At 45.5% G+C, this 15,883-nt stretch overlaps 1 protein-coding gene across 1 annotated transcript in view; it reads left to right on the top strand.

Annotated features, from left to right (window-relative positions):
• The window catches only part of LOC135373093 (uncharacterized), a 73,361-nt gene that overhangs the window by 38,785 nt on the left and 18,693 nt on the right, over positions 1 to 15,883 (top strand). The gene's annotated exons all lie outside the window — the stretch shown is intronic.

Raw genomic sequence — 15,883 nt, 5'->3', positions numbered from 1 at the left:
GGGTCGGTCGTTCTCTATGCAGACGTTGTTGTCCCTGTAGATGTTTAGCCGCATCTTCTTCATATCAGGGCGGGTCAGTAAGAGGTTATAATCAACACCTTCTGCTACAAGAGCCTCCGTGGTTATTTCGGTGTCGGAAGCGTAATGCGCGCCCAATCTTTAAAGATAGTGCTGGTACCATCGAACGCTTTGATTTGCACCACCCTTCCTGGTGTTATTTCGGGTTGGTTGGAGTAAGTGACGGTTGACAAACGTTACAGAGGACCCACTGTCTATCAGAGCTCGAACCTCTCCGCCATTCAAAAGGAGGTTGACATATAATAGTTTGCTGTTATTGAAGTAAACAGTCTCACTTGGTATCAAAGGGTGGAAACTATGACCCTCATTTATTCGTTTTTTTTGTGTGTGTTCATTTCCATCGAGTTGCGTCCTTCACTGTCTTGGTCTGCAACAGCTGTAGTGTGTTGTCGACGAGTGTGATCATAGTGAGCTGGGGACCTTCTCAAAGCTGTAATGTTCCTTTGTTGTGGTGGAATGGTTACTGATTGGCGTACAAAAGATGTCCTACTTTCAGTACCCAAATCTCGAAGGCAGTGGAGTAGGTGCTGGAGATCTTGAGGCTCCCGAATTTTAATGAGTTGACGCGTGTCATTTGGAAGGCCATGTATAACTAGCGCAACCAGACACTCACCTGGGAGACGTGATTCTGCGCGTTGAAGAAGTCGGATTTTTTCAAAGAAGATTCAACCCCCACATTGTTGGGAATGTTGACTGCGCCAATGTAAAACCACTTCGCTCTCGTGCCTCCGAACCTCAGAATGAATTTAATTGTCCTCCTCCTCTTCTTCGCATACCTAAGGGATCCTGCAATGCAATTTAAGCGAAGGGCATCATGATATACATGACACGCCAGCACATCGTGCACGCAATATAATTCGGGTAATCACAATGAACAAAGTCGAATTTACACAGTGTTTTCATGCAACAAAATGAGCTGCTCTGGGTAGAGGGATACCCACCTGCTGGTTACTATATTTCCCATTGTAGGAAAGAGAGATACTGAAACTTGATACTGTGACCGAAGTAACGCAGGCTTCAAACAACCTGGCTGTCCAACCTGGCTTGTTCTGACTGTTGACACAATTTCTTGCATTGTCTGTGATAATAAAGATTTGCTTAGCTTGTGGATGATGAAATTCTTCAATCACATTGTGTATTAAGATATAATCATCATCCACAACATGGCAGGCAACCGTCGCCTACTTTGGATGTTAACCTGTTGCTCGTTAGGACGCGTGGTTCGACCCGAAGTTGTGTGCAATCTACGGGATTCGTGCTGGTGCAACACCTTGTTGTGAAGTACTGCGGCTTCGAAAACGTGTGTTGACAGACAGTTGCGTGTCGCGCCACCCAAACATGCATCGACGGATTACCCGTGGCGGAACGCGTTCTGATGGACAATGCTTCCAGACTGTGAGAACGTGGTGATGATTACGGCACTGAATGACGAGCAATGGACGAGGTCGTCGATCTCAAAATGTGCGGCGCCTCGCGTGGTGCCGGTGGTTATGTTAAAAGCTTTCGACACACAGCCGTGTCAAGTTAGAGCTAGATAAAATGCTTTTGCGCTCACAACAAACGCACATGTTCAACAGCGTTCTACTTGTGGCGATCTACTTCGTTTACGCGAACCCGAGCGGCAGTTCCTGGAAAGCTCGTTTTTAACGATATTCTGATATAACGATCAAAATTCTTGTTTCCGTCAGTATCGTTATAAGCAGGCTCGACTGTACTACAGAACAGTGTGAACTGTCTGAATTGACTTGACAGTTTGTCAGCCAGAACTATGCAACATATCTTCATTGTCGTAATAAAACAACTCTGTCATATTTGGCCACACATCAGCATCGTTGCAAGCATGCAATCTTGTGGTTGACATGAATGGCTGCAGATTGAGATTGCGCTGGACTTGGACTGACTTCATCCCGAAAGGAAACCCACCAAATGTAATGTAGCTCTCGCAAAATCTGTATCAAAATGTGTTCCATTGTGCACGAAGCAATCCTTGCCTTTCCATTGGTCGGATGCCGTAGGCGTTGGTTTCCGATTGGTTACCAGAATTTGAAAACGGCACGACGGCACTTCGTGCTTCCTCGCCTGCGTGCTGCATACTTAGGGCCCTCAGTTTTCAGGTTTTATTTTTTGTGAAAATCGGGGGGGTAAATATCGGGTTGAAAATCAGGACCTGCCAAACAGGGTAAAATCGGGTGATATACTGAGAAGTGATGTATTTTCGGGTTAAAAAAAAAGATTATGTGTTGAAATTAATACTTGGGGGTTTACATCGCAAGACAGCTGAGATCATGAGCGACGCCACAGCAGTCGGTCTGTGGAGTGTTGAAATTAAATGAAAGAATATTTATTAAGATACTGGTTGATAATTCACTGTATAACCACTACGGCTTGCACTGGCCCCTGTTTATAGAGAGAAAAAGTTGCATGTTCAGTAAAGCATCATCCATCGATGAGCGTTGAGAGCATGCTCGCGCTCGCGTTGGTATGCCTCGTATATCGTTGGCTGTTGCTGCATCCTCTTTACTACTCCGCGTACTTTGCTGATGCAAGATACTCCCTACAAGATTTGAAAGTTGGCTTCACCTAACACTTCCGTGTATTGCGGGCAAACCCACTTCAAGGAACGCCGAGCTTTTCGCTGTTTAGCGTGATTTTTCCTGATTCCTTTGCTATTTTTGGTAACAGTACAAGAAAGGGTCTCGTCGACATCCACGGAAAGCACTAACAGTACAAAAATCCAACACTGAAGTTTTCAACTTACTTATTGACACAAGCTTTCATGTAGCAGACTGCATTTCTTCGGGTGTGAAAAACACAGGGCATTTTTGGTACGAAACCAGGGCATTACTTTGGTTGGCGTTGCCAATGTGCAAGGTGGCTTCACCTCATTATTGAAATGGATTTTGAGGGACAAGGGAAGCTGTCATGACCCCATTAATCTAACTTATCACTGAACTAACCAAGTTGATGATGTCTTAGGTTAGTTTAGTGAGAGTTTCTGTATTTTGTTTAGTGAAGTTAGGTTAGATTAATAGGACCATGGCCGCTTCGATAATGGAAGTTGGGAGTGCGAGGCAAGCTGCAACAGCCGCACTAATCTAACTTAATATATCACTAAGCAAAGTGTATGATGTCATAGGTTAAAGATGGCTTTCCCGTAACACAAATAAATGAATCGAAAAGTTCTGCTAAATCTACAAACGTACACTTTAAGCAACACTAAGCATTCGTTGAAGTGGGCTTGACCGCAATACACGGAAGTGTTAGGTGAAGCCAACTTTCAAATGGTGACGCCTACCAAAGGAACATTTTTCACGCTAGAAATCGGACCTGCATGCAAGCGTCCACAAATCCAAACTCGACGTGTTTTGTTTACTTCACCCATTGTAACGCGGCGCGGTCGGGAGCGGTCGCGCAATTGCCGTAGTTCGCGCGTGTGCGACTCAAGTCCTTGGTTTGCACTTTTGCAAGCCCGGTTTACGGGTTTTATCGGGTTAAACCCGAACTATTTTGATGTAAATTGGGGGGTAAAAACGGGCTTTATCGGGTTGTACCCGAAAACTGAGGGCCCTATGCATACTCTCTCAGTGGTTTCATTTGAAATTTGAACAGTGAATGTCGGCAGTGCCTTTCGTTAGGAGGCAAGTGCGTTCCTTGTGATAATGGTGTCTTTGATCGTGTTGTACTGTTCCTCGACACAAGCATCTGTCTACCAACAGGCTGTCAGATTTTAAACTGTAGTGTGGTTGTGGATTCTGGCTCGAGGAACACGTCAGAGCGCCGTCAGCGATTGCGAGCGATTTGCATTACAGTGACAAGAAAATAGCATTTATGAAGCAGCATCATTTGATATTTGACTTGTAGCAGGCAAGGAAAGGACATGCTCATCAAGTGATAGTGCGCAAGTATGTGACAGTTGTTCGTTGTTGGAAATACGCTGCTTTGCACATTTGGACTTGGTTGCGGTGATCCAGCAAGCACTACGCAATGGACTCTGTGCGCTCAGTGCATGTATGTGTAGGGCCCCGGGTTTTCTGCTATTCCGCGAAATTTCATGGAATCCGGAATAAATCGCGGAATCCTTCGTTTGGCACGGAATTTCGCGGAATCCCTTATTTTGCTCAAAATTTCAGGGCGTTTTGCAGGGAATTCTGTGGAAATCCGATTGGGTCGAAGGAGGTGATTGGCGCGATGTGGACAGTTAGCGTAAAAACTGGACTATAGGTCGACCTCGCGTATAAGTCGACCCCCTATCTTAAGAGCCAAAAGAATAAAACCAAGCAAAAAGCTGTGATTTCAAAACAAACAAAAATAGAAAATCGAGACTAGTTTAATCACGATAGCGTGAAAACTGGCACTCCCCTTCGTGAATTAGTCGGAAAAATGGAACCTAAGGGTCGTCTTGGTTTCACTGTCTCTCAACGTCCGATTCATCGGGTGACTGATGACGCCTGCTCATCACCACTTGCCCAATGCACATTGTTCTCAGTTCCATCCAATGCGTTGCTTATGCTGCATTTCTTAAAGGCAACCTCCATGGAGCGAATGTACAGCGAAAAAGCTGCGAACTTCGCTCAGCGTCAGACGCCCTGCGCGAGACGTAAAAAATGTGAGCGTCTGCCGCCGATCTGCCCATGCCAGATATTTTCGCCCAGCGTCCGCGATTCCGGAAGCGTCAACTGCAGATGAACCAATCAAAGTGCTCTTCCGCTACGAATCTACGCCAGATCGCCTGCACGTGGTTGTCTGCTCTCGTGAATCATCGTCATCGTCCTCTTCTTGCAACTGGGTGCTGTCGTCTGCTCGCGCTTTCGCCAACTGCAGCGCTAGAACGTGAGGCATTCTCTGCCAAGAAGCATATTTTCCTTACGCAGTAGTGAATATGCCTTTCGGTACGTTACTGGGCGCATCATTTCAGACAGTTGTTGGATTTAGTTGCAAAATTTGTGACATTAAATGCAATTTTTCGAGCAACTGATTTCACTAAGCTTTCACCTTGTGCTCTGGCAACAGTGACATCACAGCATGACTTCCCGACGCCGTCCGCTGGTTTTTCGCCCCATGGAGGTGGTGCCGGCGAACAACTGGCGGCGGAATGCGCGTGGCAGTCTGCCGCGCGAACTTCGTTGCAAAAATTCGCTCCATGGAGGTTGCCCTTTAAAGCTCTTTGCAACCATCTCTTCGGAAAGTGCCCTCCATGCCGCTGCGACCCACTTGTGCACAGTTGAGAGGGACGGCCACTGTAGTCAAGCACTCGCTGTCTTCAGGTTATCCTGTAGTAGCCAGACGTTATACAGTTCTCCAGCGGTTTGTGCAACACTGATGTCATGCCTCCCGGGATCATGACGAGGTCGCTTTTTGACTGCCTCAGAGAGTCTTTGACTCGGTTCGTGAGGTGTCCCCTGAACGAGTGCAACACAAGCATGTTGTGTCGCTGCAGCAGGGCACCTGGCCGCCTATTCCAGACAACCCAAATCCACTCAAGCATTAGGCTTTTGTCCATATATTCCTTACTGTGAATGCGCTCCTTGGGCAGAGTCTTCCTTTGAAAATGACAAACGGAGGCAGCTTTGGACCGTCTGCCATACATGCGAACATCACGGTGAACCGTGAGTGTTTGTGCCCGGTCGACAGCACTTTGACTTCTTTGGCCCCTTTGTCCATCACGGTAGAGCGACACGGCGTCTCATCCGCGTTGCCGAGTTGGCCTATCATGTACCCATGTGTCCTCTGGAGCTGAATACCGTGGTGCTGTAAGTTAACGAGTTTGTCCTCGTACTCCTCGTCAAGTTTCTGGCAAACAGACGTCCGGCATCGGAGACTCAGGCCCTTCCGCTTCATGAATCGCGCAACCTCGACATGCTGCCCTTAAACTGCATCCTCTCGAGGCCGGCAGCACAGGTGACCTGAACAGCTTTAATCCGGATCTCTTCGCTTGTAACAGGAGGTGATCTTTGCCGCAGGCCATGGAGAAACGCGGCAAGATCCTCTTAGATCTGTGGGTCCAAAGGCCCGTTGCCGCGAAACGCTTTCCAGTTCGAGTTGCACGTGCCAAGAGCAACTTTCTGCCCTCGCCAGTAGCGGACGCATTTTTCGAACACACCGCACCGATGCTGTGCGCTCATGTCGCCATGTTCCTCGGCAAAGGCAGTCACCTCCAACTTGAAGCGCGCAGTTAATTGGCGTCGCATTTTACTGCACTCCCTCCTCCCACTTCCAATGGACTGCTTGCACCAATCAGGTTGTAGGACGTGTGTTGACAGACTGCAGCCCTCATTTTTATCCACTTATCGCTTTATAAGACGAGGGCAGTTTTTGGCGCCTCCTTTTTTTGAAAAAACTTTGACTATAGTCCGGTGTTTACGGTACCGTCGCAGGAGAAGTATTGCATCCTCACGCGAAATAGCGTCGTATAAGAGCGTGTGCTGTGCACGCTCCCAACTACTCCAAGATATATCTACTCTCGTATTTTGCTCCACCGGATAATTTGCGTATCGCATATGTTATTAGTTTAGCACTAAAATGACAAGAAAGCAAGAAATCGCATAACACCATAATTGCGGAATACCAGCTTGATTGCGTTTTCATGCTTTTTACCTTAAGAGTGGATATGACCTCTGGTGGCCCCATGTATTTTCTATGGGCACTCAGCTAATACGGAACCAGTTCGGACAAGGATGGCCTTGTTCGATAGCTTTTTGAATTTCAAACAATGGGCCTTTTCCGACAACGCGTATGCGCATGCCCAACCCCCGTATCCGCCATCTTTGAGCGGAAAGCATTGCTATGGACCCACATGCGGGCGACTGTCATGTTCATTGTGGGGAGATAATCGGTTTCAAGGTTATGCGGGCGTTTGAGGTCTGGTAATGAGTACAATGCGCTTTCACTCTTTCCGCATTCTTCTTCCAATCTTCTCTTGCTTATACTTTCCCACTCAACGTGCCATTCCGAAAAGTGTCACCATTATTGGGGCGAAAGACACGACATTCGACATTCCGTCGCCAGGGGCGACGCGAATATGGAAATGGTCCATTGGCATTGAAGACATTGCAACATTTTTTTGCAGTATTTACTATTTATAAACAATTACAAAAACTGCAAAACGATGGTAATTTAGGCCACTCACTTCGAAAGTTCGTAGTTGGATTACTGTAGCGCATACCTGAAATGTAACCAATAGCGTTTTTGCGGAAGCCTTTCTGATATATTTTGATACCAATATTGTGTCTCTCCATGCAGTGCTGCCAAATTTGAGAAAAGTCGCTAAATGTACTGGATTTGTGGGCCTGTCTAGCAACAACATTTTGTATTTGTGAGTAACGGATATTTTGGGGACTTTCTGACTTATTCAACGACTTATTCTTACTCCTCGACACTAATATTCCTTCATGAAGTTAAGAAGAATCGTGATTTTTTTCAGTCTCATTTCGGGGGACGACAAGCTCTGACGTAGAATAATATGAAATTGCGCCCCCTTTTGCCAGTCCTAACTGCTCAGGGCCAATCACCTGTCACGGAGAGCTCCAGCGTGCTCCCTGCAGCGTACAGTGGTGCAGTTTCGTTGCAGTTCTTCGCAGCTCTATATTCTTTTAGCTGTTTGCAGTTTGCCCATTTTCTGATGTGCAAACTCTTTCCAGAATGCCTCCTAAGTAAGATCAGAAGTACTGCGTGAGTTGGGTGATGCTGCCAGTATTCAAGGAAAAGTACAATCCAGTCGAAGGCCCAGTGCAAGTGTGAGATTTATGCGAGGTTGTCAGACATAAAGAAGCATAGTAGGTCGCAAAAACACGAGAAGGCAACCTTTTGCAAGCAATGAACAAACCACATTTGGTGCCTCCAATGACAAAACGTGAAAAATTTCTGCAGAAGATGTTCAAGGTTCTGAATTTCATTTACTTCCTCTCATTCTTATCTACTCAGGCTCATTTTGTCGTATCCTCTTGACCATCTAGCATGCTCATTCGCTGAAACATCCTCGTAGGTCTGACACGACATTGTTTCATAACGTGCGACTAACAAAAAGGGCACAATAGCGGCAGGGGCTTTTTTTAGCGACTGTTCAGGACACCACTAGCATGCCTGCTAACTCTCCCGATTTATCCGGGAGACTCCCGGATTTATACCGTTTTGTACGACTGTATGACTGAGAAGCAAAACTCCCAGAAAATGCAGTTTCCCCATCTATATCTCAAACACCTGATATTTGTCTGTCCTCACGTAAGCGTCAATTGAATACCAGCCTTATTGCCATCGGCATTGCTGCCGCTTCCCGGAGATCACGGCTCCGTGTAAGCGAAACAAGTATCTACACGTGTTTCTGAAGCAATATACAACTGAATTAGTACATGTGATCGTGTCCAGGAAGGGGCACCATGTGTTCTACACAGTTTACGGCTGCGACATCAGCATTCAGCGGGGAGGGTGGACCGACGTTGTTACCCACGATACGTCAAGGGAGCACCAGGACCACCTTAAATATCGAAACAAACGGCACAAGCTAGGTCAGTTTTTCCGTAAGCAAGACAAGGACTATGATGTTATCTGCGCGGCCATCCCTCTCAGTGTTCCCAACTCCCGACGTTGCAAAGCGGTATGCGTGTCCTCAAACTAAGTTGACTGGGTGAAATTGTCGGTGAAATGGGACACAAGAGCTAGGTCCTACAACAACGAGGATACGCACACTGAACGGAAAGTTTTTGCTGTCGCTGTTGACAGCAGTGACGACAGCGATGTACAACTGTAACTGATGGTTCTGACGTATTATGCAGATTGCAAACCACTTTTTTAATAACTTGATAACTAACTTATTCAACAACTATGTACTATGTTTAAGCTCTCCTGGAAGGTCCAGATGGACTTTGGAATTTCAGGCACATTACTGAGGCAGTGCTGAACGAGTAGTGTTGAATGTGAGGGCAGTTGAGCATTGCGAAGAAAACAGTGACATAGCTTCCTGTCTTCACTTTCTTTGGAGAAAGCGGCATGACCTTGTCACAGCCACCCAGATAATTTCTTGGGCAGGACAAAGTCTGTTTCTACAACACTTGTGCCTTATAAGTATGCTGGGGTCAAGCAGGCTCCTGATACATGTGCAAATAAAAGCCTCTGAACATCGGCATTCTCCTATATGAAATAGTAAGCCCATTTGCCAACAATGTACCCCCCTCCCCTTGCTCCTGAAATCTTCCTAATTTGGATGTTCCTAGGTTGGCAGGTATGCACTAGCGACTTCCTGCGAATGAGATTTGGCAATGCTGTGTCCATGCATCCAATTGTTCACAATGTTGAAAAAATTGAAGGGTTGTACAACTTTGTGAACCGTGCCATTTTGCCATCGCACAGTGGCGCCACATTGCTGGTCACGAGAGAATTAAACACCACTGCGCAGAATGCGACCACCCTTCTGGCACACTATCCCAGAAGGGGTTTCCCCGGCTACCCTGGCAGTGGAAACGTGAAATTGAGGAGGCGTTTGGTTGCTTGCAGCAAAATGATGGGAAGGCCTTGACAACAGGGAGAATAGGAGGGAGGCATAGACAGTGCAAACTATGCTAGTGAGCGTGCCAATGGAGCGCAAGACTTACACAATCTCCGTCTCATTGCATGCATCATTGCATACCATTTTTCCAATGCCAAAAATATGCAGGAGGTACGGACACAATCTGCTCAATACGGCCGCTTCAGTGAATGTAATCTCCTTTTGTTCCTCACTGAATGGTGTGCAGCTTTTGTGAGGTTAAGTAAAAAAGTATATGTCTCCCAATGTCAACAAACCAGGTGGGCGAATCATAGCACTTGGTCGGCTAGGATCCGTTTCATCGACTGCCCATAACGATTTCTTCCATAACGCCCATAAGGATGCGAAACTTTTCTTCATTCCTAGGCTACCCACGTATGAGCTGTTCGTTCGAGTTTGAAAACTCCATCGTGCTGAGGAGGGGCCAGCCCACCTCTCATCAGCTTATTGTGTATGGCATAGGCAATTAACAGAGAAAAAAATCGGGGCTCTAGCTCCAAGTAGCTTTTGCGGAAAAAATCACAGTTGCATTTTTTAAAAAAATTTTTGGTAAAATATGGACATGCTGACAGTCGCCCTAGGGCGTCCATCTTGGGACAAAAATGTAGCACAATCACTATATCTTTCAATGTTAAAATATCTCTAGGCCGCTTTTTATCATTGCCGCGTAACGATCTTTTTAAGTCCGGTTCTAGCAGCTTACAGCCGCGAGGAAGTCTACGAGACCTTGAGGCAACTTTCCCGCACAACTCTCTGCTTTCATAGCATTTTTGGCGTGGTTGTCAAGTTACGGCCACCCATTATGGAAGAAAACAGCTCGTATTAACGACTCTTGCAGAAGTGACACGACCACATTGGCAACATGTCCCTGAACTTTGAGCAAGGACCAAAGAACAAACGTAAAAACGAACAGCACAAGACTTAACTCAAACCAGCAATGAAGTTTCAATATAGCAGATACAAATATAGCATGAAGACACCAGATAGCAGAAAGAGAATGCCGCTTTGCCGTCTCTGAAGAGGCGAATATGACGCCCAGAGCCATAGCAACGGGGTTGCGAGAGGGGCAGCCGCCCCTGGTGCCCTCGCTTGAGAGGGCGCTGAAAGGCAGGCCCTAGAAGGTTGAATCGACAAGATAAAGCGGGAATGAAGAAAATATGAATTTACAATCTCGACGGTGCAAACAAGTGTTTCATTTCTTTGTTTATAGGACTTCTGACAGCAATGGGGGGTTTTAGATTTACCCTGCCCTGGGTGCAAACTTGCCTCACTATGACTCTGATGACGCCTGATGTCTGGTTCGTTCGACGGTTAGTGCTGAGTAAAAGTAAAACAAAGCAGAGAGGAGACCATTGTGGCTGACAAGGTTGCCTTAAGTTTTTGTTATGTACAACCGAGAGCTTTAAGTAAGCATGGAGGAGAAGAAAAGAATCAAGGAAATGGAATAGTCTTTGTGGGGATGATTAGATTATAAAGACAAGGGGCGATAACTATGAATGGATTACTAATCCAGCCTGGGGTGTGAGTGACAAAAGCTGTTTCCAAGAGCGTACGAGAAGTTTTTTTTGCAATGCGATAGAGTTTTAGCCTCATTGAAGAGAGGAACACAACTGGAACAGCTGTCTAAGTGTTGGTCAGTTATTGGAAACATTGTCTTTGTGCTCTCTTAAGCACTGATTAATACATCTTTTAGTTTGGCTGAGTCTCCACATCTTCAGAGAATTGAGTACACAACGCTTTAGGAGCAATTCACACAAGGAGACCTGTGGTTTAGGGTGCAACCATTTTCAGTAGAGGGGCGTATATACGGGATTAGATTTGAGAGTTTGTTAGGTATTGTGTATGCCACATATACACCGTAAGCAGCAGCCAGTTTTCCTAGTGTGTGGGAAATAGTACAGAAAAAAGGAATGATGACAGAACAGTGGTTGGTAGGGCTTCTTGTCTCAAGATCATGTGGAATAAGGAAGGCCCACCAGACACGAGAGTTGCTGATGTATGGCGATAGAAATCCTGTGAACACACAATTTTTTTCGTAGCAGTGGACGAGACCGATCTTATAATTCTGTTTTCGACAGATCTAGTGTGACAGCTCTCGTGATGGAAAAGAGGTTTTCGGTTCACTCATCCGTATTCCCAACAGAGTCCCAAATTAAAAAGGAACGTTACGCCCAGGAATCTTAACCAATTATTAGCAAGGGTCTGTGTATTGAAAACTAGCTCAGGTGAGCATTTTCTAGCACAGCTAACAACCTTTTCAAGATAAGAGGGGTTTGACACAAATGCAATTATGTCATCAATGTAATCACAGAAGTGTTGGTCCAGTCAAGTATACACCATCTGGCTTGCATTGTACTTCTGTGTTCAACATGACACAACCACATTTGCTAAAGCAGAAAAAATATACGCCCACAAATCCTGTTCGGCGCAAGGGATTTAAAAATGATATCAACGACCCTAAAAGGAAAAGCAGGCCAAGGCAGGCAAGGATGGCCTCAAGGACGAGTAGTGTCTTGCTAATACGGTGGCTTTCAGAAGCAATAGTAGCCCCCTCACTGAAGGCTGTTTTTCACTGGGTTTCAGCATCCGCACACCGTGATGTCTTACGACGATTTATAACTGCTCCTTTTCTTTCTCGTGTTTGCCCGAAATTTGCCCGATATAGTCCTGTTCGGCTCGAGTTTGGAGGAGCGACTCCAGCACTGCTCTCTCCCCTACCGGGCTATTCTTGCAACTGCACAAAGTACACCATGCCTGTGTCTCCATGTGTGTGCACCATTTACGCGGCTTAATCTCTGGCTTTGTGGTATAATATCGATTTGTTGACTTAAGGCGGACTTACTTCTTAAGTCTATAGGGAATATTTGTTTGCAGGGTTCTCATAAACCTCGCTAAATTTCTACACGAAACCGGTACTGGCGTGTTCCCCTCGAGTTTGTCTAGCGAATGACACATTTTTGAAGGCCTGACACGATCCACTGATTTTTGGAGAATTAAGGTTTGTCAAATCTTCAATACATGGGAGTATGTGGGAGATGCAACAAAATTGCTTCTCTCGGCACGCCTGCCCGCGATATTTCGACTAAAATGATGTCATTCCCTACAGTAGCAGTTGGGGAACTGATTGCAATCAACAAATTCGACAAGCTTATTGTGGTTTTCCAGATCCGTGCGAATGAAAATAATAGCTTTCTGGTTTGCTGTCATGTTCTGCACGCTGGCGCCGACTGCATTACCTCCTAACGTGCAGAAGGAAAGCAAAGCAAAGAAAACAATTTTGGGACGGTGCAGCCAACTGTTTCCGGAAGCGAACGTTAACTGGACCACATGAGCCCACCTTAAAATGTTGCACATACTGCATCTCATCAGCCGCTTCTGTCTTTTTGTGTGAAAGCACATTTTCTTGCATAAGAGATTAGTATACCTGAAAATAGTGCACTGGAGAGATGGATAAGTCAGGTGCACAATACTACACTACACTAACGCAGCTAATTGATGAATACTTCAAGTATGATACTTTGCCTGCATTGTACTTTACGCTCAGTACGGCACTTTGTACCGTACTTCAGTACCAGTGGTGACAGCTGCTTGGTACTGGACGAAATTTGGTCGTCACTGTATCATCCGTTGATCAAATACCAAGCAGCACGTACACGCAACAGGTTCATTTGTATCTGTGTGTAACATGTGTGTGTGGCTCTTGCTCACAATATTCTGAGCACTGTCAATTTTTATGGAAGGTTTGAGCCGCAGCACAGCCAATGATGGTCACACATTGCAACTACCTGTGAAAAAGCGTGAGTAATCTACCACCAAACGAAGATCGCACCTATGAGCATTTTCTGCTTTTGCCGCTTAGCCACTGCAATGCAACTGAATGAGTAGGTCACAATATCATTGCTGCAGCAGCTTTCTGGCCAAGAGAGTAATATGCCATTGGCAAGTTGTTGTTCTTCAACTTCGGAAAAATAACATCGTATCGATTGGTATGACTTATATATGGTACAATTTTGGTGTCCTATTCAGATCCTTATCTTCATTATAGTCCCATAAAACTCCCAGAGCTTACGTAGATACCTTTAAATTTCATCAAAGATAGAATGAGAGAAACATAAAATATTACTCTGTGAACCCTGGGTCGCTGTAAACACAAACCCAAATACTCGAAAGTATTTTTGGATACTGGGTACAAATACTGGGTACATTGTCACGTCATGAATCATACTCTATTTAATTTCTAAGGCACGCACTTTGCGTAATTCCGTTGCGACTCACTTTCTTCCTCTGAAATAACACGCATGTACAGATTTGCTTTCTGGACATTTGCACAAGTGAAATAACTTTCAACATCTTGAACTGTATTGATCGCGTAAAACATCTGCAGTTTTTTGCGAAGAAGGTGCGGCAAACATCGCAGCACCACGTGTATCCGCATGCTCCTTATACCGTAATTTCACGCGTATTAGGGCTTATGCGCGATTTTTTTTTCTTACGGGCGCTCTGTGGCTTCTCTGATGACTATTTTCTCCTGGTATTTTCCCCATACGTCGGTTTTAACAAAAGGGCCGACAGTGTTTCTGGAACAGCAGTGCCCTGCCGATGCAGGAACAGCGCGTAACTGGAACGGGTCCCCATTCGAGTAGATTGATCTTCCTGGTGCATTCCCCCAAGCAACATTAACGAAAGTGGTGGCAGTGATTCACGTATTCTGGAAGACCACTGACCCATCAATCCATGAAAAATGTCCGACAAGGACACAAACCTCCTTTGCTATACACAATGCCGATCCCGGAGTATGGACCACAGGGCTTATGGCCTTCTCTATGGTCTCATTTATCGCACAGATCAGTCGTCCCGTATTTCCCGCGGCTTATCTGCGAGTGTGGCTTATCTGCCAGAAAATTTTCAAAACATTCCTAAAAATGCGTCCTGCGGCTTATCTGCGGTACGGCTTATATGTGTGAAATTGCGGTACTTGAGAGAGGTGACAAAAATCGCCGCATGTGGCTATGTAGGCAGCGAAAGAAGGGTGCAAAGCAGAAGTTAGATATTTTGCAAATGTACTATATTCAACTGAAGGGGAACATCACAAAAAATTAGTATAGCGATCTGTAAGGCCCTTCGTTTTCCGCGATTCCGTGATTCCGCGAAATTTCGCGGGATTCGGAATTAATCGCGGAATCCTTCATATGGCACAGAGTTTCACGGAATCCTTCATTTTTAAGGGTGTGTGAATATTAGAGTTCTCAAATTCGAATCGAATATCAATCACTGGATGTATACGATTCGCGAATCGAAATACTCAATATTCGGGTTTCCGAATAATTTGACTTATTCGCCGAATGCGGACGACACCACCCGAAAGTGGGCTTCACCCGATGCTTCCCTGCATGAGGTGAAGCCGCCCCTACAAAATTGAAGCCTGCTTTACGAAATTGTTCATGGTGCAGGACAAAACAGACAGATTGGAGTGCAGCTCAGGATAACATTAGCCCATGTTTATTGTGTATACTTCACTTGAGGAATGGGCAGCGTCCCTCTCGTATGCAGTTTAGCGGTAGCAGTGGGGGATTTTGATTTAATATCTGGGAGGTTGCCTTCAAGAAGTTAAGACTATTAAATGATGGCTACAGCCGAAGAACAAAAAGGGGTGTACTAAAAATGTAACTTCCCCAGGGCATGTATCGTAAACTCCTTCCTATAAAGTTCCTATGTACTCTGTAGATGCTGAAAGATCTTTCAGCAGGTATAAAATGATTTCAGGCAACAGACCGCATCAGATGAGAACACAAGATATCGTGTATGTAATGCTGAGCCACAACAGTACTTTGAATCTGTAATTTTATAACATTTTTTGTTCCCACATTGTCCGAGAAAAGAAAGTGTGTCACATTTCAAGCAGCTGTTGACTGCTCGCCGCGGAGAATCGCAGAATTTACGAGTCAGTGCCGCGGAATTTTGAATTTGCCGCAGCAGAAAACAGAGGGCTTTAGCGATCTGTTATAGTTGAGCCACCGACATCGGACGTTTGAGCCAGGGTGCCTCCAAAACCACGCCCTGTTTTCAGGGCACGCAGAAGCCTATGGGACCATTTTTTCTAACTAGACTAGTAGAACACGCAGAAATTTTTTTTTTTTTTTTTCCTGTATGCTCAGGCATGTAGTACAATCCAAGCGTAGTGTAACGAGCCACACATGTCACAGTCCTTGGGGTATTGGAAGTCCATAGCCACAGGAGGGCGAGCTGACATTGGAAGGATTGGTACACTGAGAACTATCTGTGTACGGA

The sequence above is a fragment of the Ornithodoros turicata genome, unplaced genomic scaffold (assembly GCF_037126465.1).
Source record: "Ornithodoros turicata isolate Travis unplaced genomic scaffold, ASM3712646v1 Chromosome21, whole genome shotgun sequence".
Taxonomy (NCBI): domain Eukaryota; kingdom Metazoa; phylum Arthropoda; class Arachnida; order Ixodida; family Argasidae; genus Ornithodoros; species Ornithodoros turicata.
The sequence above is the reverse complement of the archived record's forward strand: the minus strand, read 5'-3'. Positions and strand labels throughout refer to the sequence as shown.